Source organism: Primulina tabacum, chromosome 16 (genome assembly GCF_025594145.1).
Source record: "Primulina tabacum isolate GXHZ01 chromosome 16, ASM2559414v2, whole genome shotgun sequence".
Lineage (NCBI taxonomy): Eukaryota > Viridiplantae > Streptophyta > Magnoliopsida > Lamiales > Gesneriaceae > Primulina > Primulina tabacum.
In genome coordinates, this window is record NC_134565.1 from 24,358,846 (window position 1) to 24,384,491 (window position 25,646).

General features: G+C 33.4%; 1 pseudogene; it reads right to left on the reverse strand.

Annotated features, from left to right (window-relative positions):
* Nucleotides 1-4,141: 4,141 nt before the first annotated feature.
* On the reverse strand, nucleotides 4,142-25,646 carry LOC142528427 (uncharacterized; annotated as a pseudogene).

Here is a 25,646-nt window from a genome sequence, read left to right on the forward strand (position 1 = left end):
GAAAAAGCATCCCGAAGTGTATCGTGTGCGTTGCAGTTTCTACACTGACACATTTTGGGCGAATGAGCATAACTCTCACATCCGATATCCAAATTGAGTGAGGTTGGTGGCAAATGAAAGCTAAGACATAGAGCTACAACTTTCATGTTGACCACTTTTGCAAAGTCGAAGCCTAAAATAGCGTTTCGGACAGAACAAGTCGTGCTAGGGCGCAACAGTTTGCGCGCCCCAGCGCGAGGCCAAGCCAAAAATCTTTCCGACAGTAGTGGGCGCGCTGGGGTGCCCAAACTCGACCGCCCCAGTGCCGATACTGCTGTTGCACAATATTTAAGTTGATAAGAATGAGTTTTTACGTTATATTCTTCCTTCTTCCTTTGAAGCTTCGAGAGAGAAAAGAGGGAAATTGATTCCTACCATATGAAATCACCTCGAAACGTTGTCCAAACTTGAAACAAATTATATATCCGGAATCCTCGTGTCAAGATCTTCTTTTTTAGGTAAGTTTCTTCTAGTTTCAGCACCTTTAATTATTGAAGTGCTGGAATAACATGTATTTGAAGTCGAGATTCATATATGTGGTAGAATATCCGACAAAATACTAAGTTTTGAAGTCGGAATTGAATTATGTTATGATTTTGATTTGATATTAATTTTTGAAGTTTCAAAAGATATTTGAAACTTATATTGTTGAATTTGAAGAAATTATTGATTGAAATGAATGTGTTATTGATTTAGATAGATTATTATACTGATATCTTCAAGCTACATCGACTGGAAACGAAGAATTGAGGTATGTTGCGACAGAGTAACATACGACAGGTATCTGTATCATATGATATATGTTGGATTGATTTGATGGATTGGATTGAAAATACATGTCTATATGCCTTATTTGTTGAGTTTTTGTGGCATACATGACATGCACATTGAGCTATGATCCTTGGATACCCTGATGTGATTGGATTTGATTATGGGGTTTGTGAACACAATGCTATGTTTGGCATTATGTGGCCCTTAAAGCATAGACATTAGTGGCCCCGATGATTGATTGCAATTTAGGATTTGATGGCGCTTTGTCGACGCTATCATACGAGTATCCCTGATTGAGGCCGGTGTGCCAGCTCGAGCATTGATTTGATAGCGATTCGATTGATTCTGACATGTGCTCAGTGATGGGCATTTGACCTGATACCTCCACGACATACATGCATTGCATATCACATATTATTGTTTAGATATTTGTGGTATATATTGTGGTTACTCCAGATTTCGCTTTGCTCACCCCAGAGGGGGCTGTTGTTTTCTTTGTATGTTGACAATGACAGGCACTCCAGGTTATCAGGAGACCGGAGATGGTACTTCTGGAGGGAGTCACAGTTTGAGTTGAGATTTAGTGGATGTTTCCCAATATATATGTATGTGTATCTATATACCGGGGTATGTCCCGAGGATATGGGTTTGTTTGTATTCAGTTGATTTGGATTACGTGTGGACTTGTTTTATATTGTGATTGAGTTAGACGCGACTATATTATATACTATTTTTAGTATTATAATTACAGTTGATAGGTTTTGGGCTCATTGTAAAGAAAATTTAAACTCGTTTTCCGCTGTAATTAATTAAACCCAATCAGATTGTGTTGTAATAACGATTAAGAGTTAAGGGCCCCACACACAAGCTCACCTAATTCAGACCAAGAAGCACAAGTAGAGGAAGCTCACGCACAGCTCGCTAACAGGGCTCGATATGCTCATTTCTTCCTTTTCCAGCCTCTACAACCGTTGTACAGAATCAGCTACCTTCTACGGTGGTTGTGTTGGAAAATTACACCGAAGTGATGCCGACCACAATGATAATATTGTATTGAAAATGTAGCGGAATAAAATAATCAACAAGAACACAAAAGTTTACGTGGTTCACCCAAAATAGGCTACGTTCACGGAGCACTGCAACTTTATAAATGGAAGAAATATTACTACAAGTGTTTACACCAATACACTCAATATTTCTCACTCTCAAACCCATGTATACCGAGAAAAAATTTCTCTAACTCACACAAGAGAATTTCCGCACTCAAGAAAAAAATACTCTTTCTTCTATGCACTCTATTTTTAACAAAGCTGAAAAGCTTTTGATTTTGGGATACAAAAACTGAAGGAATTGAGCTATATTTAAAACTAATTCCCTCTTTCAGTTTTATAAACAAATTCGATGTGGGATATGTGATTTTTATTATTTTATTTAATGTGAGCCCCACCCCATTGAATCTCACCTAACAATTCTTCCACTTGAAGACTTGATTTCAATCATATCTACACACCATCAGTGCAGCAGCTCATACCTCCTTTGTTAGTCCAGGAGACCAAATGAAGTCAGACACAACTTCTGTTTTTCAATGATAACAGCCTTTGTGAGCATATCAGCTGGATTTTTGCTTCCAGGAATCTTCTCAAGCTTGAAGACTCCATTCACCCAATCTCTAAGGATCCACATTCCAAAGATTTGTTTTGCAGCACTCAAATCCTTCAAATCAAATATCTTTGATAACTCTTTCTTGAGTTTATCAATATCCTCCAGACAAGCTCCTGCTATCAACATATCATCTACATATATCAGTAGTAAGATATAATAACCATCAAGCTTTACATAACAACAGTGATCAGCCTGATACCTTAGAAAACCATCATTATTCATTACACCATCAAACTTCTTGTACCACTGTCTGGGAGCTTGTTTGAGACCATACAAGCTCTTCGGAAGTTTGCACACCATTTTCTCTTTCCCTCGTACTTCAAATCCCTATGATTGATTCATTTCTTCATCTAGCATACCATGAAGAAACGTCGTCTTTACATCTAACTGTTCCAGATGTAAATCTTCTTTTACCATCAATCCAAGTATAGTCATGATAGTAGTTAACTTTACCACCAAAGAGAAAATATCAGTGTAACTAATGACTTCTTTTTGACCTTTTACAACAATTATTTCTTTGTACAGCTTGCTACCATCATGTTCTAACCGGTACTCCCACTTGCTACGTAAAACCTTTTAACCTTCAGGAAGTTCTGACAAATCCAACATGTGATTGGATGACAGTGAATCCATCACATCTTCCATGGCTAACTCCCACTGTTTAAAGGTCTCATAAACATCCGATTTATTTTTCAAAAAATAAACCCAAAATTTCCTGCTCGAATCGTCAACAGTAGTGCCATAATATCTTGAGTGATCTCCAAGGGATATCACATGAGATGGTCCACATACATCAGTATGTATCAGCTCCAAATCCGCCAACCTTTTTCTGCTTTCCAAAAATTACAGCTTCACACAGATTGTGTTCAAAGATCTTTAATTCCGGTAGCTTTCCGTGTGAAACAAGCATTTTCATTCCCTTATCACTCGTATCCCCAAGCCTACTATGCCATAGACTTGAATTAGCTCGAGCATCCACATCCACTAATTTATTTCACAAACTGGAAGACATATAAAGTGTTCAAGTTTTCTTTCCTCGAGCAACAACCATGGCTCCCTTTTTCACTTTCCAAGAACCATCACCAAAGGTCACCTTATGAACTTCGTCGTCAAGCTGCCCCACTGAAATCAGATTGTGTGTCAACTTTGGTACATGCCTTACTTTGTTGATTTTCCATAGGTCCATTTGTCATCTTCATCCGGATATCACCCATACCAATTATTTCCAAAGGTTTTCCATCAGCCATGAAAATTTTTCCGTAATCTCCCGCAATGTAATTATCGAATACATCACGATTACCAGTGGTATGAAACGAAGCTCCCGAGTCCATAACCAAGAATCAACCGGGCTTTCCATGGATAGTAATAGAGCATCATGAACATCCTCAGTAACAACATTAGCGTCGTTCTTTGTTGATTTGCAATTCTTTTTCAAGTGACCAGTCTCATCACAGCTCCAGCACTTCACATTATTTTCAAATGTGTTATTGTCTTTTTCATTTCTTGACTTGGATCTACCATGCCATTGGTTAAAACTCTTTTCGCCACTCTTGCCCCTTCCTCTATTCTTGAGATTTAGAGCAGAACTTGATGATGTTCCTTCACCAGAATCCATCTTGCGAACTTCTTCGTTAAGAATTTGATCTCTGACATCATTGAATTTTAGTTTTTATTTTCCAACAGAGTTGCTAACCGCTGCCCGCATCGGTTCCCAATTGTCTGGTAAAGACGCCAAAAGAATAAGTGCCTGAATCTCATCATCAAATTTAATTTCAATTGATGTTAGCTGTCAAACAATCGTGTTGAATTCATTGATGTGTTTATCCACCGATGCATCTTCTCTCATCTTCAAGTTAAATAACTTCTTCATGAGATGTATTTTATTATTTACCGATGGCTTTTGGTACATGTCCGACAAAATGGACACCATCTCCTTCGTTGTTTTTGCCTTCGCCACGTTATGTGCCACGTTCTTCGTTAGGGTCAATTGTATTACACCTAACACTTGTCGGTCAAAAAGCTTCCAGTCATCATCATCCATCTTTTCGGCTTCTTTCCAGATAGAGGTTGATGCAACTTCTTGCTATACAAATAATCAATAATCTGTAGTCGCCAGAACGTAAAATCTGTACCGTCAAACTTGTTGATACCAGGTCCCGATCCATCATCTCCAGCCATCACTTCTCTAGCCTTAGCAAAAAATCTAAAAAATCTTTTCTGATATGGAAGATCAGATAAAGTTGCAACCACAGAGCATACTCAGAATTCTTAAAAATTTTCACAACAAGGCTCTGATACCAGTTGTTGGAAAATTATACCGAAGCGATGCCGACCACGATGATAATATAGTATCGAAAATGTTGCGGAATAAAATAATCAACAAGAACACAAAGATTTACGTGGTTCACCCAAGATAGGCTACGTCCACGGAGCACTGCAACTCTTTTAACTGGAAAAAATATTACTACAAGTGTATACACCAATACACTCAATATTTCTCACTCCCAAACCCGAGTATACCGAGAAAATAATTTCTCTAACTCACATAAGAGAATTCTCGCACTCAAGAAAAAAATACACTCTTTTTTTCTATCCACTCTATTTTTATCAAAGCTGAAAAGCTTTTGATTTTGGGATACAATAACTGAAGGAATTTAGCTCTATTTATAACTAATACATCGTTCAGTTTTATAAACAAATTCGATGTGGGATATGTGATTTTTACTATTTTATTTAATGTGGGCCCCACCCCATTGAAACTCACTTAACAGGTTGCTGCTCCGATCCCGGTGACGGCACGATCCGAGGGGAAGAAAAGGGATTACGACCGGCCGGATTGAGTTTTGGAGAGAATGGGATTGGCTTATCTTTTCTTTTAATTGGGGAGAAGTTAAAGTATGGTTAGTTTTTTTCTTCATTAAATATAAATTTTAAATTTTTTACTTCATCAAAACTACTCTATCGAAGTAAAGTGTTACAAAAAATTAGAAGTAAAGCCCGTGTTTTTAAAATTTTGAAATAAAAATTAATGTTTAACTTCGCTGGTGTTTTTACCGATGTTGATTGGTATATACTACTTTATTATTAATAATCTCCGAATTAACCAGTGGCGAAGTAAAAATAAAAAATTCTACTAGTGAGTTAATAAAGCAAATCCCCAAAAGAAAATAGGAAAATTAGCTTGCGCCATCATGGACCTAGTCATATCTAATAATTTTCTATTTCTTCTCTCGGCAACACCATTTTTTAAGGTGTGTGAGGAGCAATTAGTTTTCTAAAAATGTCATTTTCATTACAAAGATCCTTAAATTGATTTGATAGACATTCACTGCTTCTATCAATTCTCAAGGCCTTTATTGTCATGTCCATTAGATTTTTCACTTTGTTTGCAAAACGTGTAAAATAATGTAATTGTTCAGACTTATAGGTAATCAAATAGACATCACAAAAACAAGTGAATTCATCCGCTCCATGTCTAGCCTTCACATTCATCGAATCACATATATCCGAATGAATAAATTGCAATGAAGATTCTTCCCTAATTACTTTTCCAAATTGTTTTTTTGTCATTTTACTAGTAACACAATTCAACAAATCAACTTTAGAAATAGAACCTAACAGTTCAACTTTTATTAGTCGATTTATCATGTCTTGCTCAATGTGACCTAATCTATTATGCCAAGTGTAAACATGCATATTTGCATGACTAAATGAACAAACATTTAACGAAACACAATGATCAACATAAAGGTTAAACATTTTTCTGTCACAATCCAACGCAATAAAATCATTTCTAAGATGTTCACGACCATAATACATAACTAGAAAAGTTCAAACTAAATCCAAATCCTAGAAAAATAAAAACATATACTAGATTTCGTCAAACTTTTTGTGCATAGAAGACATCATGTAGGATGAGGGTTCGGCCACCATGTAACTCTAGTTTACGAGTTCCAATTCATTTGAATTCGACTTTATTTCTTACATATATCCATCTTGTGCCGCAAGAACTCAATGAAAATCTACGAAGGCTTCAAGATCTCGAGTTACATGGTCTGTTGCTCCTAAGTCTACAATCCACACATGATAAGATTAAGTTAATAAAACAGTACTATACTATAGACACATATATAAATCAAAAAAGAGTTATTGAATGCTATATTTTTAGGCTCAAGGCACTCACGAGCTAAATGACCAAATTCTTGGCAATTGTATCACTTCATTTTGCTATTATATATTTTTTCCCCAAAACTCTTACGCTTATTCGTATGGTTGATCTTGTAGTTTTTCTTTTCGGACCCTTCAGCAACATTCTTGCCCTTCTTATTTTTCTTCCGGTTCCTATAGATTTTAAATCCCGAAGCATTTTAGGAACTAGATTCTGCCACAAAATCATTTGTTATGGAATTAGCAGCACCAAGCCACTCATACTCAAGTTCAACATGGTGAGCAACATGAAAAAAAGTCTTAATGCTATCACTGTGAGTCAGATTGACTTTCAGATGCTCCCACTTGTTAGGAAGGGATCAAATCAAAGCTTGAACTAGATGAGCATCAGAGAGAATATGACCGGCTGACTTCAATTCATGTATCATGTTTGAAAAATTTCGCAAATTTTGTTTTATGTTGTGATCAGCTTATTTAGGAATTAAAAACTCTAGATTTAGTAAATTCAAAATCGGAAAGCGGTGATTTATATATAGTAAGGAAAGAACTTAATCGGTAATGAATTTGTGCTAGGAAATGAGAAGTTTCGGACGTATGATATGAGTAGCGCCAAATATTTTTAATTATTGTTTGAGATTTCTAGTGGACTAATTATGTATTTAATTAATTAACCTCTTAACGGACCTAGTTTGTTGGTGATTAATTAATGAATTATAGGGACTTTTATGTAAACTTAAGCCAACTTAACAACTTAATGATTTATTTAAATAAAACCTACCCACCCTACACCCTCATTCACGTCACTTTCACCTTCAGCACACACTAGGACTCTAGAGGGGCTGAACTCTAGAGGAAGGAGGGGAAGGGAGAAATCTTGCGTCTCATTCGTCTCTCATCGCGCCGTCTCTTGTATATCGTAAGAATAAAGGAACAATGCATGTTTTCTTGTATATCGTAAGAATAAAAGAACAATGTATGTTTTCAAACCTTTTTTCCTGCATCATTCAATCCATAATATTGATGTTGTGTGAAAAGTTGTAAGGAGGATGGTTTTCAATTCCATATTTGTGCATCTCGTGTTTTTGTAAAGGATCCTAAATGTTTTGTGAATTGTTGAAGCAGAGATGCAAACCAAGGTATCCAAGGGCTGGTCTAGATGTTTAAGAAGAGGATTTAAGTTACAATGGATGAATCAAGGAGCCCCATAGGGATGTACAGCCCTGTATGCAAATGTGTGTAGGCCGTGAGATAAAATGGGGGCACGGCTCCGGTTCTATGGGCCATGGGGGCTGCATGGGACCCTATCCATGGTCTAGATGGTTGGTTTAGGGTCCTAGGAAGGTATTGGTTGGCGCGTATAGGGCCTGGACAAGGTGGTGAAGCCCAGCATCCGTGACTCCATAGTGCGTGTTGGCTTGTTTTGGAGGGTGGGGGTTCCTAGGGCTATGGGTTCAGATCAAGCACTAGACCAGGTGCTAGGGTCATGCCTTAGTGTCCTGGTGAGGGTCTAGTTTTAGCGAAGAGTAGATCCAAGGGCAGCCACAGCCGCTGGAGCGTTTGTTCCTCGGCTGCACGTGAAGAGCCATTTGGTTTGCTGTTGATGTTAAGGACTTAGAGCATAGGGCGTCTGTTCTGTGTCCAAAAGGTCCTGATCATGGTATTTTTCAGGGTCTAAATAAGGGGTTTAGGGTCTGGTTCGGGATCGTTTCGAGTCTTGGTCCGTTCGGGTTTGTAAATTGTCCGTACATGCAAAAAAGGGCGAATTGAGCCTAGGTTAAATTTTAAATACATGTTTTGGTTTTTGGCTTGGGCTTGGGGACTTCCAGCAACTTATCTTGAGTCTTAGGATGTTTATAAAGGTCTGTTCTTGGATTTTTTAGAGTCGGAAGTTTGATCATTTGTTTAACCAAAAACGCGAAAAAGGTAGTAAACGAGTCATTCCGTAAGCAAATTGAGACTTTTTTGAAACTAAAATGTTATTTTTAGAAGTTTTAAAGTATATGCATGATATATGTTATTTTTAGAACTTTTAACGTATTTGCACGTATATGCTATTTTTAGCAATCTCGATGTATACGAATGATATGAGCCATTTTTGGAAATTTTAAAGAGTATGGAAAGTTATGAATGTTTTACGAAATGATAAAGTAAAGAAAAATATTTTGAGAAATGCGAATTGATCGTTATGTCAAAGTAGTAAGGGATCCGTTGAAAACGGGAACGGTGAACTTGCAATGACAAATGGAGTGAACCGTCGAAAACGGGGGCGAGAATCTCAATGATAATGGATCCGTTGAAAAAGTGAATGGTGAAGTTATTTTTATGGTAGTCGGTGGGATCGTCAAAAAAGTGAACGTTGAACCTGGCGGCCAAGTACTATGATTTATAGATTGATCAATCGAATGAATTTTATCATTTTCGAGGATCGGACTTCACTTAAAAATGATAATTTTAAATGAAAAATGTTCATATGTAAGCATGGTTTAAAAAGTTGCATATTTTTTAAGGTTTCATGTTTGCATGGAAAAGACTATTTTTAGTAAAATTAAATTTTATGCATGTGATTGTATATTTACGTACTTGCTATATTAGGTTTGAGTATGCGAGTTATTAGACTCACTAGATTTGAATGGTTGTAGGTGATGATGGTGTTGAGTCATGAGGTGCGGACTATTGAGTAATCCGGGAGGCGTAGTGCATACACGATGACCTAGATATTTCGCATATGTTAAATACTTTTGATGATTTTATGGATTATCGTTTTTATTTATAGATTGTTAAGATGCTAGAATTTATTGAGTTGAATTTTAGACTTTTATTGCTTTATTTACTTATTCTGCATGAATGATTTTGGATATGGAATTCGTTTATTGAATTATTTATGCTAGTGAATTAATTAGGCATAGTTTTTTTTAAAAACAAAAAAAAACTAGTGTAAATTAAATGAATTTAGAAGTATAGTAGTTTCAGTTAATACTCATTAAATTTACACATTAGTTTTATGCTTGCAATTAAAATCTATGATGATTTAATATAATACATAGACTCGAAATTTCTCTAAGTTCCTAATCATCATTTACTACCATAATGTTGCATCATCATAAATTTAATTTCAAAGTAACAAAAAAAAAATCAATTGATTTTAGGTGAGAATCACTCAAATTCTTCCAACATAGCTCCCACTTAACTAGGAATCTCAATAAATTCCAAATAAAGGTATGTGAACAAACATGTGTAAAAAAACTAAAACTCAAAGTTTACAATACCTGCTTTTATTCAAACATAAATAAAACAAGAACTACATTACATATGACACGTAATATGTTCATATAAAAAATCAAAATAAACATATATTAATAAGAAGCCATCTTCCTAAATAAATTTAATTTCTTATTATGGCATTTGTGGTTGATCATTTTTGTCATTCTCTTAGAGAGCCTATTTGATGGAGCGAACTTCAAGAGACGGACATCATAATTTATCTTTAAAAAATGTCTTTATCTCGAGTTCAACCTCTTTTCTCCATCTCTCAATCAATAATGACTTCAACACATCAAGGCAGATCATTGATCCCCTTTGGTTAATTATATCATTGATTATGCTCTTCTAACGTCCAGGTATAGAATCTCTTAGAAGTCGATCCATTTCATCATTTTCAAAATAATTACCAAAATGCATAAGATATACAAGTTTTCTATCCCAAATTTTAATATGTTGAGGTAGGTAAGGCATATTTTCGAAGGGTAATAACAGATTTTACCTGATCCATCGGTTGAGTTCCAGAAGTTCCAGTTTGTGAATGATGATCCTTGGGATTAGGCAGAGGTTGTGAAGGAAATTTACCTTTTTCACGGACATTAAGTGCAGATGCAAATTTAGCAAGAGTATCTTTCAAATCTGTCATGGTTTGAGCAGTTTGAGTATTGATAGACTCTTGCTTTGCAATGAGAGAATTCAATGTATCTTCCAAATTTCTTTTAGGTGGAGGAACATAAGGTGCATAATTTTGAAAATTTTGTTGATTTTGGAAATTTGGTTGTGAAAATTGTGCAGCATTATCATTCCTCCAACTAAAATTTGGATGATTTCGCCAACCTGGATTGTAATTTTGAGAAAATGGTTCAAAATTTAGCACTTTGAAATTGTTCAAAACATTGGCTTGTTCATGGAGACATTCTTTAAAAGAGGGCAAAGTGGGACAATCTTTTGTAAAATGATCACTTGTATCACAGATGTGACACGCAATTTCTTGAACAGATTTTAATTAACCATTCTTTTTCAATTCAAGTGCCTCAACTTTTCTTGCCAAAAAGGTAAATCTAGCTTGAAGATCATGTTCATATTTGATAGTGTACATACCTCCACCAGATGTAGGAGATTGAATCTTGTTTGATGGTTCGATTGTACCTATATTGTCCCAATTTTGAGCATTTTCAGCTAATGAATCGAGATACTCAATTGCCTCGTTTGGATATTTATCTTCAAATGTTACATTACACATAAATTCAACTATTTGCCTATCTTTAGGTGTTAAGCCTTCATAAAATTGAGAAACAACTCTCCAAATTTCAAAACCATGATGTGGACAAAGATTAAGCAATTTTTTGTATCTATCCCAACACTGATAAAAAGTTTCTCCTTGTTTTTGAGTGAAAGTGATGATTTGCCTTTTGAAAGAATTTGTTATATGAGATGGAAAAAAACTTTTTCAAAAATTGTTGTTGCAATTCATCCCAAGTTCGAATGGATCCCGATATAAGATTTTTTAGCCAAGTTTTAGCTTTATCTTTTAAAGAAAAAGGAAAAAGCTTAAGTCGAATGGTGTTCATGCTACAATTTAGATCATTATATGTGTTGCACACTTCTTCAAATTCTCGTAAATGCATGTATGGATTTTCAGAATCTAAGCCATGAAAATTGGGTAAAATTTGGATAATACCAGGCTTAAAATTGAAATGAGATGCATCAAGGGGAAAAACTAGACATGAAGGTGCACTAGTACGTGTAGGATTCATGTGATCTCTAAGTGTTCTTCGTCTATTATGATCATGTTGAGATTGAATTTCATCTTTATTTTCTTGGATGGGTTCTTCCGCCATGTTTTGTAAAAATAAAGGGTTATTTCGAATGAGTCGACCACTAAGTGTACGTGACCTAATGCTCATGCAAATGCAAATGCAAAAGAATAAAAACACACAAAAGCAATAAAAATTCAAATAAAGAAAAATAAAATATAAACAAAATTAAATAGACTTGAAATTAAATTATACTTCCCCGGCAACGGCGCCAAAAACTTGTTGCGACTTTGATTGTTGCACTCCCAAGAGCAGGTTGTCCACAAGTAGTATAATTCGGTGAGTCCGAATATCGTATCCACAGGGAAGCTAAGGTAATTACAAGTCCGTTACAATTTTTTTTATTTTTATTTTTTTTAGTTGTTTGAATCTTTAATTGGTAATTTTTAATTGTTCAAATTTTAATTAAGTAGTTGAGATTAAAGGATCCACTCTTGGTATTTTAATAAAGTTAACATTAACGAACATTATTGAAATCCACTTAATAAAATGGTTCCAATATATTAAATAATCATATTTATATTATGTTATATATTATTATCTTATAAGTATATAATATATACCAAAACTTATAAATGTTGTCAAGTATTTATTGTGCTATATATATATTTGTAAACACTAAATCAAGGTTCCCACTTTAAATGGTTGGTAAAACCAAACTAACATTTAAATGGTACTAAGAAATTAATATTATGATATATTTATATATAGTAAATCAAGGTTCCCACTTTAAATGGTTGGTAAAACCAAACAAACATTTAAATGGTTCCAAATAATTTAATATTATAATATATTCATATATAATAAATCAAGGCATCAACTTTAAATGGTTGGTAATACCAAACTAACATTTAAATGGTTCCAAGAATTTAGTGTAACATATAGCAACAATAAATCAAAACTCCCACTTATAAGTAGGGTATAAAAATGCTTAAAGAAATAAATATAACATAAACAATAAATAATGATTAAATAATATAAAACATAGATTCTTACCTTTTAGTAACCTTATTATCATGCCAAGAGTTTCACCTTTTCATCTCAACTTTAGGAAGTTAGCTATTCATTATTCAAAGTGTAAAACTTTGAATATGAAATTAACATGCTAATTATATTTAAATGAAGAAATAAAGGAAAAATATAGAGAGAAATATTATGAACTCAAAGGTTTGTTCATAGAATGAGGGAAATCTCAATACATTACAATGCACCCCTATTTATAGCCAAATTTGGGGAGACAACCACAAATAAAATATTATTTTTTTACACATAAGTCTTCATGGGTGTTCTTAAGATATTATATTATATTATACATCACTTTTGAAAATCTTTTTCTCCGAATTTGCTTCTTCACATAAAAAGAAACATGTGAATAATTGAGTTGTCTAGTTGTGGTATTTTTTTCAAACCATTTGACCAGATATGGTCAAAATACTAGAACATGGTAAAACTGCCACTACTTTGGTAACTTTATTTATTGCTTAATTTAATCCCAATTGTGAGAGGATTTTTATCTCATGCTTGCCACCAATATTGTAGATATTAACATCAACTTTCTACAGGTCCAAGAATCATCTTAGTCCCATTTGCAACGCCAAGTTTATTCTTGTTTTATCGAACCTGTAAAAAATAGTAAAAACTTGTAATTACACAACAACTTATATTTTATACAATTTATTATAAAACATATAATATTTAAACATTTAATAAAACAAAAACTATATATTTATATTATAAAACATTTAATTAATGTACAATTTTTATGTTTATCACACCTCCCAACCAGCTTATTGCTAGTCCCTAGCAATTTAAGCGTTAATAGCAATACAAAACATATTGATTAATTTAAATAGAAATGTAATCAAAACTATCTAAGTGTTTAAATTAAATTTGAAAACTGTCAAAGTTATATCAAGATCATCATAATTATAATTTATGAAATAATTTGAGATGATCAATTCAAAGCTTATTTCAGGTAGTTAAATGTACACGGCCTTCAGAAATTCCTAGTAAGAGTCTCAACTCCATATCCTCACAGGTTAATAAATGTTTCAATTTATGGCAACGATTTGTCTCATGGAGTTGGAATACAGATAAATGCTCAGAAAAATGGTTTACCGAATGCAGACAGACAAACGAGCCAAACTAATCAAAAGATAGAAAATCCATTGATTCAAAATCTAGTTGTTCTTATTATATATTTTTTCCTGATATATGTATATTTTTTTCATAACATCATTGAATCAGACTAAGTTTATGCTTCTTGACCACATATTTATTTAATTTGTACAATAAATTTCTCTTTTTTTTTATGAGAGATATATGGATCGTAGCATATAACTTAAAAATTACATAGATCTTCAATATCTTTCTTTTTGTATTTTTCTCTTTTTTTTTTCAGGAAATATCATTTTTTTCATTTTTTTTTTCAAAATAAGAACTCAAGATCTAAACAATAGATAGTCTTTCTCATGATCAATAAAGGCTCGAAGATTGTTTTCTCAGTCCTCTCCACTCACTCACAAAATATGTGTGAGTTTAAAATTTTAGGCACTCTTATAAGGTATATCTTGGGCCATATACTTTAATACCTGATTTTATCACAATGGTTAATCACTCAAAAAGATTTCATAAATCATATTTTTATATTGATCATAATATTAAAATTGACTTTTTTTTTCAAATAAAAATTTAAACATTCTTAAATAGATTAATGCATGTTCTAATTTAAATCTTTCAAACATGTAATGTATGACATTTTTGCAAAAATTACTAATATACAAACAATAAACATGATTTTATATATATATATATATTATTTTTTTTAAAAAAAATTTTTATATAAGTTTGTTCTCCCCCCAATCAGAATATGACATTGTCCCTAATGTCAAAATAACTATTAATAAAGAGTACATAATGAAAGAGATATCACTTGAAATTTTATTGAAGATAACAAACTGAAACAAACGCAAACCAATCCACGACTTTTGAATCAATGATCCAACTTCCTTTTCTTACTGCTTGATTGCGACCAATTGATCTTTGTTATCATCGGATTAGGCTTATGAACAAAAGCTTCCAAATCATCAATTAATTGATCAGCAGTCGAAGCACAGATGAGCATCCGTCGTGAATTTTCTGAAATGAAATTATGTTCCACAGCTTTATCAAGAAATGTCAACAAACTGTCATAATAATTATTGATATTCAACAAGCCCACAGGTTTATTATGGATATTAAGTTGTGCCCAAGAAATAGTGTGAAAAATTTCTTCTAATGTACCAAAACCACCTGGTAGTGCGATAAAAGCATCAGAATTTTCAATCATTTGAGTGATTCTTTCATACATAGAAAAAACTTTTAATTCCTCCCCAATCGTAACACCTGTAATATTTCCTTCAGCTAAAGCTGTAGGAATAATACCCAAAATCTGACTACCTCCAAGATGAGCAGATGTTGAAACAGATCCCATTAACCCAATATTACCTCCCCCATATACCAAGTGAATTTTTCTCTCAGCCAATATCTTTCCAAGATTATTCGCTGCTTCTACAAACACTTCATTTTTTCCAGGACTCGACCGACAAAATACACAAATATTTTTCAACGTTTGTGCAGAGGATCCAGCCATGTTTTTACTTTCTTTTTTTGTCTGCGAAAATAGAGAGAAAGATGAAAGATTTTATAGGGGTAATATGTTATCATGACAAAACTATGGGTCAAAGCTGTAAACAGAATAAATAGTAAAAACAATAATGACACACATGCATATAAACAATAGTGTGATTGTGGCTCACAATTTTCCTCTGGTTTTACGTCCAGAAACGGCTTCAACGCCTTCTATGAGTCGAGGATATGCTTCCCATCCAATTTTCTTATAAATTGGCAAACATGGTCTTTTTTTAGTCGGATTCCCAAGACTATGACGCTCATCTTGGAATTGTTTCCATAAACGGAGAAGTTCAATATGCACATGTCCACTAGAATGCGTCTCAAGAGTCAATAAGATGTTATCTAAAGACTCCTTACTCAGCCCATTCTTAATGAAACCAATTTTATCTTCTCTGTTATTGGAAGCACATCCCAAAGATCTGCATCGTTTGTCACAAGTCCATCTTGCACACTTATGACAAATCCCTAAACTTTTGGCCCTTCGTTTTTTCGCATAAGTGCTTTTTCCTAATCCAGGCAAATACCGAATAAGCAATGATTGTGGAACTTCTCCTCCTAATCGGACCTTAGCTTCTATTACAAGACGAATATCTTCTGGAATTCCTTTTTGCATTAGCAATCTCAATCTTTTCACACCTTCTTGCATAAATTTTTCTTAGAACATTTTCAGAAACAGAGGGAAAATATTTACAAATTTTTGAGAGAATTTCATCCATTTTGAAAAGAAAAGAAATGATTTTTTTTATTTTTTTATTTTTGTATCAGCAATTGTGGGAAACTGATTTAACCGACTATGAGAGTCACGGAGTACCATTATCCGCCATTTAACCGGGAAAATAAAAAGATTAAGAAAACCTGAAATAAAAACAAACAAACTTAAATGCAACACCAAAAAAATAAAAAAAAATCAAGGATCAGAAAGGGAAATAAACTCTTCTTGAAAGATTTCATTTTCTAAAAATAGTTTAAGCCTTTGTCCATTTACTTTAAAAATATCATCATTTTTAGGATTTTCAATATCCACAGCTTCATAAGTATACACATGCTTTACAACATATGGGCATGTCCATCTTGATCGTAATTTTCCTGGGAATATGTGAAGTCGAGAATTATAAAGCAAAACTTTTTTACCAATCTCAAAAGATTTTCTAAGAATTGTTTTATCATGAAATTATTTGATTTTTGCTTTATAATTTACGCAATTTGTTGGCATCATCCATGCTTGAATTTAAAGTTTTGATCGCCCAATAAGCTTTATGTTCCAATTCCACAGACAAATGACAATGTTTTCCATAAACCAACCTATAGGGAGGCATATTCAATGATGTTTTAAAAGCTGTTCGATATGCCCAAAGTGCATCATTAAGTCGCAGAGACCAATCTTTTCTATTTGAGTTAACATTTTTTTCCAAAATTTGCTTTATCTCCCTATTAGCTAATTCAACTTGTCCATTTGTTTGAGGATAATAAGGAGTAGTTACTTTGTGAGTAATACCATATTTTTTCATTAATGAAGCAAATGGTTTATTAACAAAGTGAGTTCCCCCATCACTTATCATGGCTCGAGGAATTCCAAATCTACTAAAAATATATTCTTTCAAAAATTTGATGACGATTTTATGATCATTTGTTCGACATTGAATTGCCTCTATCCATTTGGAAACATAATCAACTGCAACTAAAATATACAAGTATCCAAACGACGGTGGAAAAGGTCCCATAAAATCTATTCCCCAACAATCAAAGATTTCAATTTCAATAATAGGATTCAAAGGCATCATGTTTCTTTTTGAAATCGCACCCAATTTTTGACAATTTTCACAGATCTTGCAGATTTAATGGGTGTCTTTAAGCAAGAGGGCCAATAAAATCCACACTGCAAGATTTTTGCAGCTGTTTTCTTTGAAGAAAAATGTCCTCCGCATGCTTTTGAATGACAAAATTTAATGACACTACTTACCTCATTGTCGGGTATGCAACGTCGAAAAATTTGATCCGGACAATACTTGAACAGATACGGATCATCCCAATAAAAGTTTTTTACCTCATTCAAAATTTTTCTTTTATCTTGAGAACTCCATCGCGGTGGCATTTTTCCTGTCACAAGAAAATTTACTATGTTAGCAAACCAAGGTGTAGTAGTAACTGAAAATAGATGTTCGTCAGGAAAATTATCGTTAATTGGTGTCATTTCACAAGATGATCCTGTTACTAGTCTCGATAAATGATCGGCTACGACATTCTCGGTTCCTTTTTTATCTTTGATCACAATGTCAAATTCTTGGAGCAACAAAATCCATCGTATCAGTCGTGGCTTTGCATCCTGTTAGGTCAACAAATATCTAATAGCAGAATGATCAGTAAACACAATAGTCGTTGATCAAATCAAATAAGAACGAAATTTATCTAATGCAAATATTACAGCAGGTAGTTCTTTTTCAGTTGTGGAGTAATTCATTTGAGCATTGTTTAAAGTTCTACTTGCATAATATATCATATAAAGCTTACCGTTTCTTCTTTGACCCAATACTGCACCGACTGCATAATCACTTGCATCGAACATGATTTCAAATGGTAAAGACCAATCAGGAGGTTGCATGATAGGAGCTGATGTTAAATGTCGAATGATTTTATTAAAAGCATTTTGACATTCTTGAGTCCCCTCAAATGCAGTGTCTTTTGTTAAGAGGTTACAAATGGGTTTAGAGATTAAACTAAAGTCCTTTATAAACCTCCTATAAAATCCAGCATGTCCCAAAAATGAGCGAATTTCTTTAATGGTTTTTGGAGGGGGTAAATTGGCAATGACATCGACTTTTGCTTTATCAACTTCAATTCCATGAGATGACACGGCATGTCCCAAAACTATTCCAGAAGTAATCATGTAATGACATTTTTCCCAATTTAAAATAAGACATTTTTCCTCGCATCTTTTTAAAACTTTTTCCAAATTTTCAAGACAATTATCAAATGTATTCCCAAAGACAGTTAAATCATCCATGAAAATTTCCAAACAATTTTCAGCCATGTCGCAAAAAATGCTTAGCATACATCTTTGAAATGTTGCTAGAGCATTGCATAATCCAAATGGCATCCTTCTAAATGCAAATGTTCCAAAAGGACATGTGAATGTAGTTTTATCTTGATCTTCGAGTGCAATGGGAATTTGATAATAATCTGAATATCCATCAAGAAAACAGTAGTATGGATGACCTGCTACTCTTTCTAAAATTTGATCCTAAAATGGTAATGGAAAATGATCTTTTCTAGTGGCGTCATTTAATTTTCTATAATCAATACACATCCGCCAACTAGATGGGACTCGACTTGTTAACAATTCACCTTTTTTATTTTTTATCACTGTGATGCCAGATTTTTTTGGAACTACTTGTGTTGGGCTTACCCACTTACTATCAGAAATAGGGTAGATAATCCCAACATCAAGTAGTTTGAGAACTTCAGTTTTCACAACATCTTTCATGTGTGGATTTAATCTCCTTTGTGGTTGTTGAGACGTTTTTGCATTTTCTTCTAAGTGAATTTTGTGAGTGCAAATTAGTGGATTAATGCCCTTGAGATCTTTTAGTGTCCAACCAATTGCATTTTTATGTCTTTTAAGCATATCAACTAATTTACCTTCTTGATCACTGTCTAGTTTGGAAGAAATTACCACCAGATACGTTTCATCTTCTCCAAGAAATGCATACTTCAATTCTTCTGGCAAGGGTTTTAACTCCAATATGGGTGGTTCGTCTTTGTTCTCATATTTTGCATCAAATTCTTTCTCTGATCCTGGTAACGAGTGATACCTGATAAAATCATCAAGATCAATTTCAATATTTTCTTTAACAGTTTCAATTGAACAAATATCTAATTGATCACGAGTACTCCCTTCTTGAATGTTTTCTTCCACAAGAGTTTCAATAAGATTTTCATCTTCACTTTCATCTCCTTTGTCATGTGGTTGCTTACAAAGATTAAAAACATTGAGCTCCAAGGTCATGTTACCAAATGACAACTTCATTATTCCATTCCTGCAATTTATAAGAGCATTAGAAGTTGCTAAAAATGGACGACCCAGAATTACAGGAATTGCATTACAAGCTTCGATAGGTTGTGTATCTAAAACTATGAAATCGACAGGATATACAAAGTTATCAACTTGGACCAATACGTCTTCTAGCATACCTCTTGGCACTTTAACAGATCTATCGGCAAGTTAAAGTGTTACCGAAGTAGATTTAACTCGCCTAGATTGAGTTCTTGATAAACTGAATATGGAAGTAAATTCACACTAGCTCCAAGATCAAGCAAGGCTTTTTTAATCTTTCGTTCTCCAATAATACATGAAATAATAGGACAACCAGGGTCTTTGTATTTCAAAGTATTATTATTTTGAATGATTGCACTTACTTTTTCGGCTAAAAATGCTTTTTTTTTCACATTCAATTTTCTTTTCACAGTGCACAAGTCTTTCAAAAATTTGGCATATGATGGTACCTGTTTTATTGCATCTAAAAAAGGAATATTAACTTTTACATGTTTAAAAATATCATATATATCAGAATTCAAATTCGATTTTTTTGTATTTTTCAATGCATGAGGGAATGGTGGTGACACTGTCTGTTGAACCTCCTCTTCGCAAGTTATGGGTTCCACTTCCTTATCCTTTGGAGTTGATTTATCATCATCTTCACAAGGTTCAAGAATGGATTTTTCCACAACCTTACCACTTCGAAGGGTAATAACAGATTTTACCTGATCCATCAGTTGAGTTCCAGAAGTTCCAGTTTGTGAATGATGATCCTTGGGATTAGGCAAAGGTTTTGAAGGAAATTTACCTTTTTCATGGACATTAAGTGCAGATGCAAATTTAGCAAGAGTATCTTTCAAATCTGTCATGGTTTGAGCAGTTTGAGTATTGATAGACTCTTGCTTTGCAATGAAAGAATTCAATGTATCTTCCAAATTTCTTTTAGGTGGAGGAACATAAGGTGCATAAGTTTGAAAATTTTGTTGATTTTGAAAATTTGGTTGTGAAAATTGTGCAACATTATCATTCCTCCAACTAAAATTTGGATGATTTCGCCAACCTGTATTGTAATTTTGAGAAAATGGTTCAAAATTTGGCATTTTGAAATTGTTCAAAACATTGACTTGTTTATGGAGACATTCTTTAAAAGAGGGAAAAGTTGGACAATCTTTTGTAAAATGATCACTTGTATCACAGATGTGACACGCAATTTCTTGAACAGATTTTAATTGACCATTCTTTTTCAATTCAAGTGCCTCAACTTTTCTTGCCAAAAAGGTAAATCTAGCTTGAAGATCATGTTCATCTTTGAGAGTGTACATACCTCCACCAGATGTAGGAGATTGAATCTTGTTTGATAGTTCGATTGTACCTATAGTGTCCCAATTTTGAGCATTTTCAGCTAATGAATCAAGATACTCAATTGCCTCGTTTGGATCTTTATCTTCAAATGTTCCATTACACATAAATTCAACCATTTTTCTATCTTTAGGTGTTAAGCCTTCATAAAATTGAGAAACAACTCTCCAAATTTCAAAACCATGATGTGGACAAAGATTAAACAATTCTTTGTATCTATCCCAATACTGATAAAAAGTTTCTCCTTGTTTTTGAGTGAAAGTGATGATTTGCCTTTTGAAAGAATTTGTTATATGAGATGGAAAAAAAAATTTCAAAAATTGTTGTTGCAATTCATCCCAAGTTCAAATGGATCCCGATCTAAGATTTTGTAGCCAAGTTTTAGCTTTATCTTTTAAAAAAAAAGGAAAAAGCTTAAGTCGAATGGTGTTCATGCTACAATTTAGATCATTATATGTGTTGCACACTTCATCAAATTCTCGTAAATGCATGTATGGATTTTCAGAATCTAAGCCATGAAAATTGGATAAAAGTTGGATAATACCAGACTTAAAATTGAAATGAGATGCATCAGGGGGAAAAATTAGACATGAAGGTGCACTAGTACGTGTAGGATTCATGTGATCTCTAAGTGTTCTTCGTCTATCATGATCATGTTGAGAATGAATTTCATCTTTATTTTCTTGGATGGGTTCTTCCGCCATGTTTTGTAAAAATAAAGGGTTATTTCAAATGAGTCGACTACGAAGTGTACGTGACCAAATGCTCATGCAAATGCAAATGCAAAAGAATAAAAACACAAAAAGCAATAAAAATTCAAATAAAGAAAAATAAAATATAAACAAAATTAAATAGACTTGAAATTAAATTATACTTCCCCGGCAACAGCGCCAAAAACTTGTTGCGACTTTGATTGTTGCACTCCCAAGAGCAGGTTGTCCACAAGTAGTATAATTCGGTGAGTCCGAATATCGTATCCACAGGGAAGCTAAGATAATTACAAGTCCACTACAATGTCTTTTTATTTTTATTTTTTTTAGTTGTTTGAATATTTAATTGGTAATTTTTAATTGTTCAAATTTTAATTAAGTAGTTGAGATTAAAAGATCCACTCTTGGTATTTTAATAAAGTTAACATTAACGAAAATTATTGAAATCCACTTAATAAAATGGTTCCAATATATTAAATAATCATATTTATATTATGTTATATATTATTATCTTATAAGTATATAATATATACCAAAACTTATAAATGTTGTCAAGTATTTATTGTGCTATATATATATTTGTAAACACTAAATCAAGGTTCCCACTTTAAATGGTTGGTAAAACCAAACTAACATTTAAATGGTACCAAGAAATTAATATTATGATATATTTATATATAGTAAATCAAGGTTCTCACTTTAAATGGTTGGTAAAACCAAACAAACATTTAAATGGTTCCAAATAATTTAATATTATAATATATTCATATATAATAAATCAAGGCATCAACTTTAAATGGTTGGTAATACCAAACTAACATTTAAATGGTTCCAAGAATTTAGTGTAACATATAGCAACAATAAATCAAAACTCCCACTTATAAGTAGGGTATAAAAATGCTTAAAGAAATAAATATAACATAAACAATAAATAATGATTAAATAATATAAAACATAGATTCTTACCTTTTAGTAACCTTATTATCATGCCAAGAGTTTCACCTTTTCATCTCAACTTTAGGAAGTTAGCTATTCATTATTCAAAGTGTAAAACTTTGAATATGAAATTAACATGCTAATTATATTTAAATGAAGAAATAAAGGAAAAATATAGAGAGAAATATTATGAACTCAAAGGTTTGTTCATAGAATGAGGGATATCTCAATACATTACAATGCACCCCTATTTATAGCCAAATTTGGGGAGACAACCACAAATAAAATATTATTTTTTTACACATAAGTCTTCATTGGTGTTCCAAGATATTATATTGTATTTTACATCACTTTTGAAAATTTTCTTCTTCGAATTTGCTTCTTCACATAAAATGAAACATGTGGATAATTGAGTTGTCTATTTGTGGTATTTTTTTCAAACCATTTGACCAAGTAATTTTAGAGATATGGTCAAAATATTAGAGCATCGTAAAACTGCCACTCCTTTGGTAACTTTATTTGTTGCTTAATTTAATCCCAATTCTGAGAGGATTTTTATCTCATGCTTGCCACCAATATTGTAGATATTAACATCAACTTTCTACAGGTCCAAGATTCATCTTAGTCCCATTTGCAACGCCAAGTTTATTCTTGTTTTATCGAACCTGTAAAAAATAGTAAAAACTTGTAATTACACAACAACTTATATTTTATACAATTTATTATAAAAATATAATATTTAAACATTTAATAAAACAAAAACTATATATTTATATTATAAAACATTTAATTAAAGTACAATTTTTATGTTTATCAGAACACAAAGTCAACCTTAATATTTAATATTCAAGATGAAATTTTATTCAAGTATCAATTATTAAATTATGCTCACTTTGAAAAAATTTATTTAAAGATGACCATAATATTGAAAATAATTTACGAAGTTTTCATACAAGTAGTCAAGAAAAATTGTTTCAACATATACCATCTTGCCAACTGAAACGACCACGTCTTTTTTTTTTCTAATCATAAATTCTAAAAGACTAAATAAAATAACTTACCACTTCTAACAATCATAATAATTAACAATTTAAATCTCAAAGGCATAAAATAAAATCCTAAATCATCAACTAACCAAAATCCATAAATCGACATTCACAAAGAACAACTAACAATAAAATAAATCATAAAAATATTTCTAATAAAAATCCTTAACATAAATCTTTAAGTCATTTATCTATCTAGCTAGTGCGGAAACATAAAGGTCCTCGTGTGTGTACTGCTGCACTCGATCCACTCAAGCGTCGGCGCCTCCATGAATCATCAAATCCTGCATTATACAAACCTAGCGAGTCTAAAGACTCAACGCGTTCTAAATATGTATAGAAAATAATATATATACAATCACATGCATTAAAATCATACTTTTATTTAAAATAATCTTTTGAACATAAATAAACTATTTAAAAATAGCTTTAAGCATAAATAAATCATTTAAAAATCATTTAAGCATAATTAAATCATAAATAGTAAAATCATTTAAAAATATGCTTGGAGCATAAATAAATCATTTTAAAAATAGCTTTAATCATCATCATTAATCATATATCATAAAATCATTTTAATCATAAGTTTTCAATCATATATCATTTTGGGTGAAGTTTGATACTTGAAATGACTAGCTTTTATCCTCGGTCGACTGATCAGTCTTCAGCTCCACATAGCCCATGGGGTGTGCACTAGGCTCCACCATGGAAATACGATCGTCGGAGTTCTCTCGGGGGCCTTCTCCAATAGACGGGTTCTCTCTGGGGCCTTTTCCCGCAAATGGGTTCCCTCTACGGTCTTTTCCCGTAGATAGGCTCCCTCTGGGGCTTTTTCCCCTCACGACATCCCCATAATATTGTAAATTCACCGTCCTCAACATAAACGGATCCCCCACAAATCATATATCATATGTCACAGTCAATTCACATCCCTCGAAATATTTTCCTTTTCTTTTAAATTTATCAAATAACATAACTTTCCAAAAATATCATTTTAAACAGTAAAATTGTACAGCTTTTCCCAAAAAAGGATAAAATAACATATTATCATCAAAATCATCATATTAAATCATATAATATCATTTTACGAGCATTATGATCCTTCGGGACGCTGCCAAGCGTTTATGTATTTTCCTAAGTGTAAAATTACCGTTTTGCCGTTGGATGTAAAAATTCTCGAATTTATCTTTTTCTCACTTTTAATGACATGAGCTTACTTTAAATAATTATTTAAGTTTAAATATAATTTTTCATAATTTTATAAAGCATAAAACTAGGCCTTTCAATTAATTCTTTAATTAACATTTCGTGAGACGATTAAATCTCGGATAAATCCAAAACTCATAATTTTGATCCCAAATTTTAAATATAACATTTTTATTATTTATTCTACCTTCGTGAGCCATGAAACACACCTGTGGACTCATGGTTCCAATTTTAGTCTTTTAATTTTTGAAATAGACACATATAAGGACACAACGAGCCATCTCCTAAAATACTTCAGCCATGGTCGAGCCGCTTCAAGCCAAACCCAAGCCAACCCACCTAGGCACCCTCTTGACCAATCCCAGCCCAAAGAACCAGCCCCTAGCTTGTTCAAACTCACCTGAAACTTGACCCAAGTTCTGCATGTGTGTTTACGTGAGACTCCATGCACTTCTAGGACTCCTAACCCAATTAGGACACTTTCAGCTGGTTAACCATTGACCCTTCTCGAGCCTTACTGACTCTAGACCAGTCCCAGACCCGAGCCACCCCCAGCCCAAGCCCCTGAGCCATGCACCAGCCGCCTGAAGAGTCCAGCAGCCTCCGCGTCCCCTCCCTGCGTGCGTGCGTGTGTTCCTTCGCGTGGGCTATTGCTCGAGCCACCATGATCCCAGACCCTTTCTACCCCTCTCTGAACCATCCCAAACCATCACCCAGACCACCTAGCCTAGCCCCAAACCGAGCAGCAAGCCACCTGCACAAAAAGACAACAGCAGCGCACCTTCATGGAGATTCTCACGATTTCCACATTTTTGCTCAAGCCACAGCGCACCCACTTGCACCAACCCCTGGCCTGACCCCTCCCCATCACCCTAGGACCCTGATGTACCACTGGCTCGCGCCCAGGCCAGCCGCAACCCCCTTGGCTGATGTCAACTTCACCAGCTCGCACGAGGAGTCCATGCTCCAT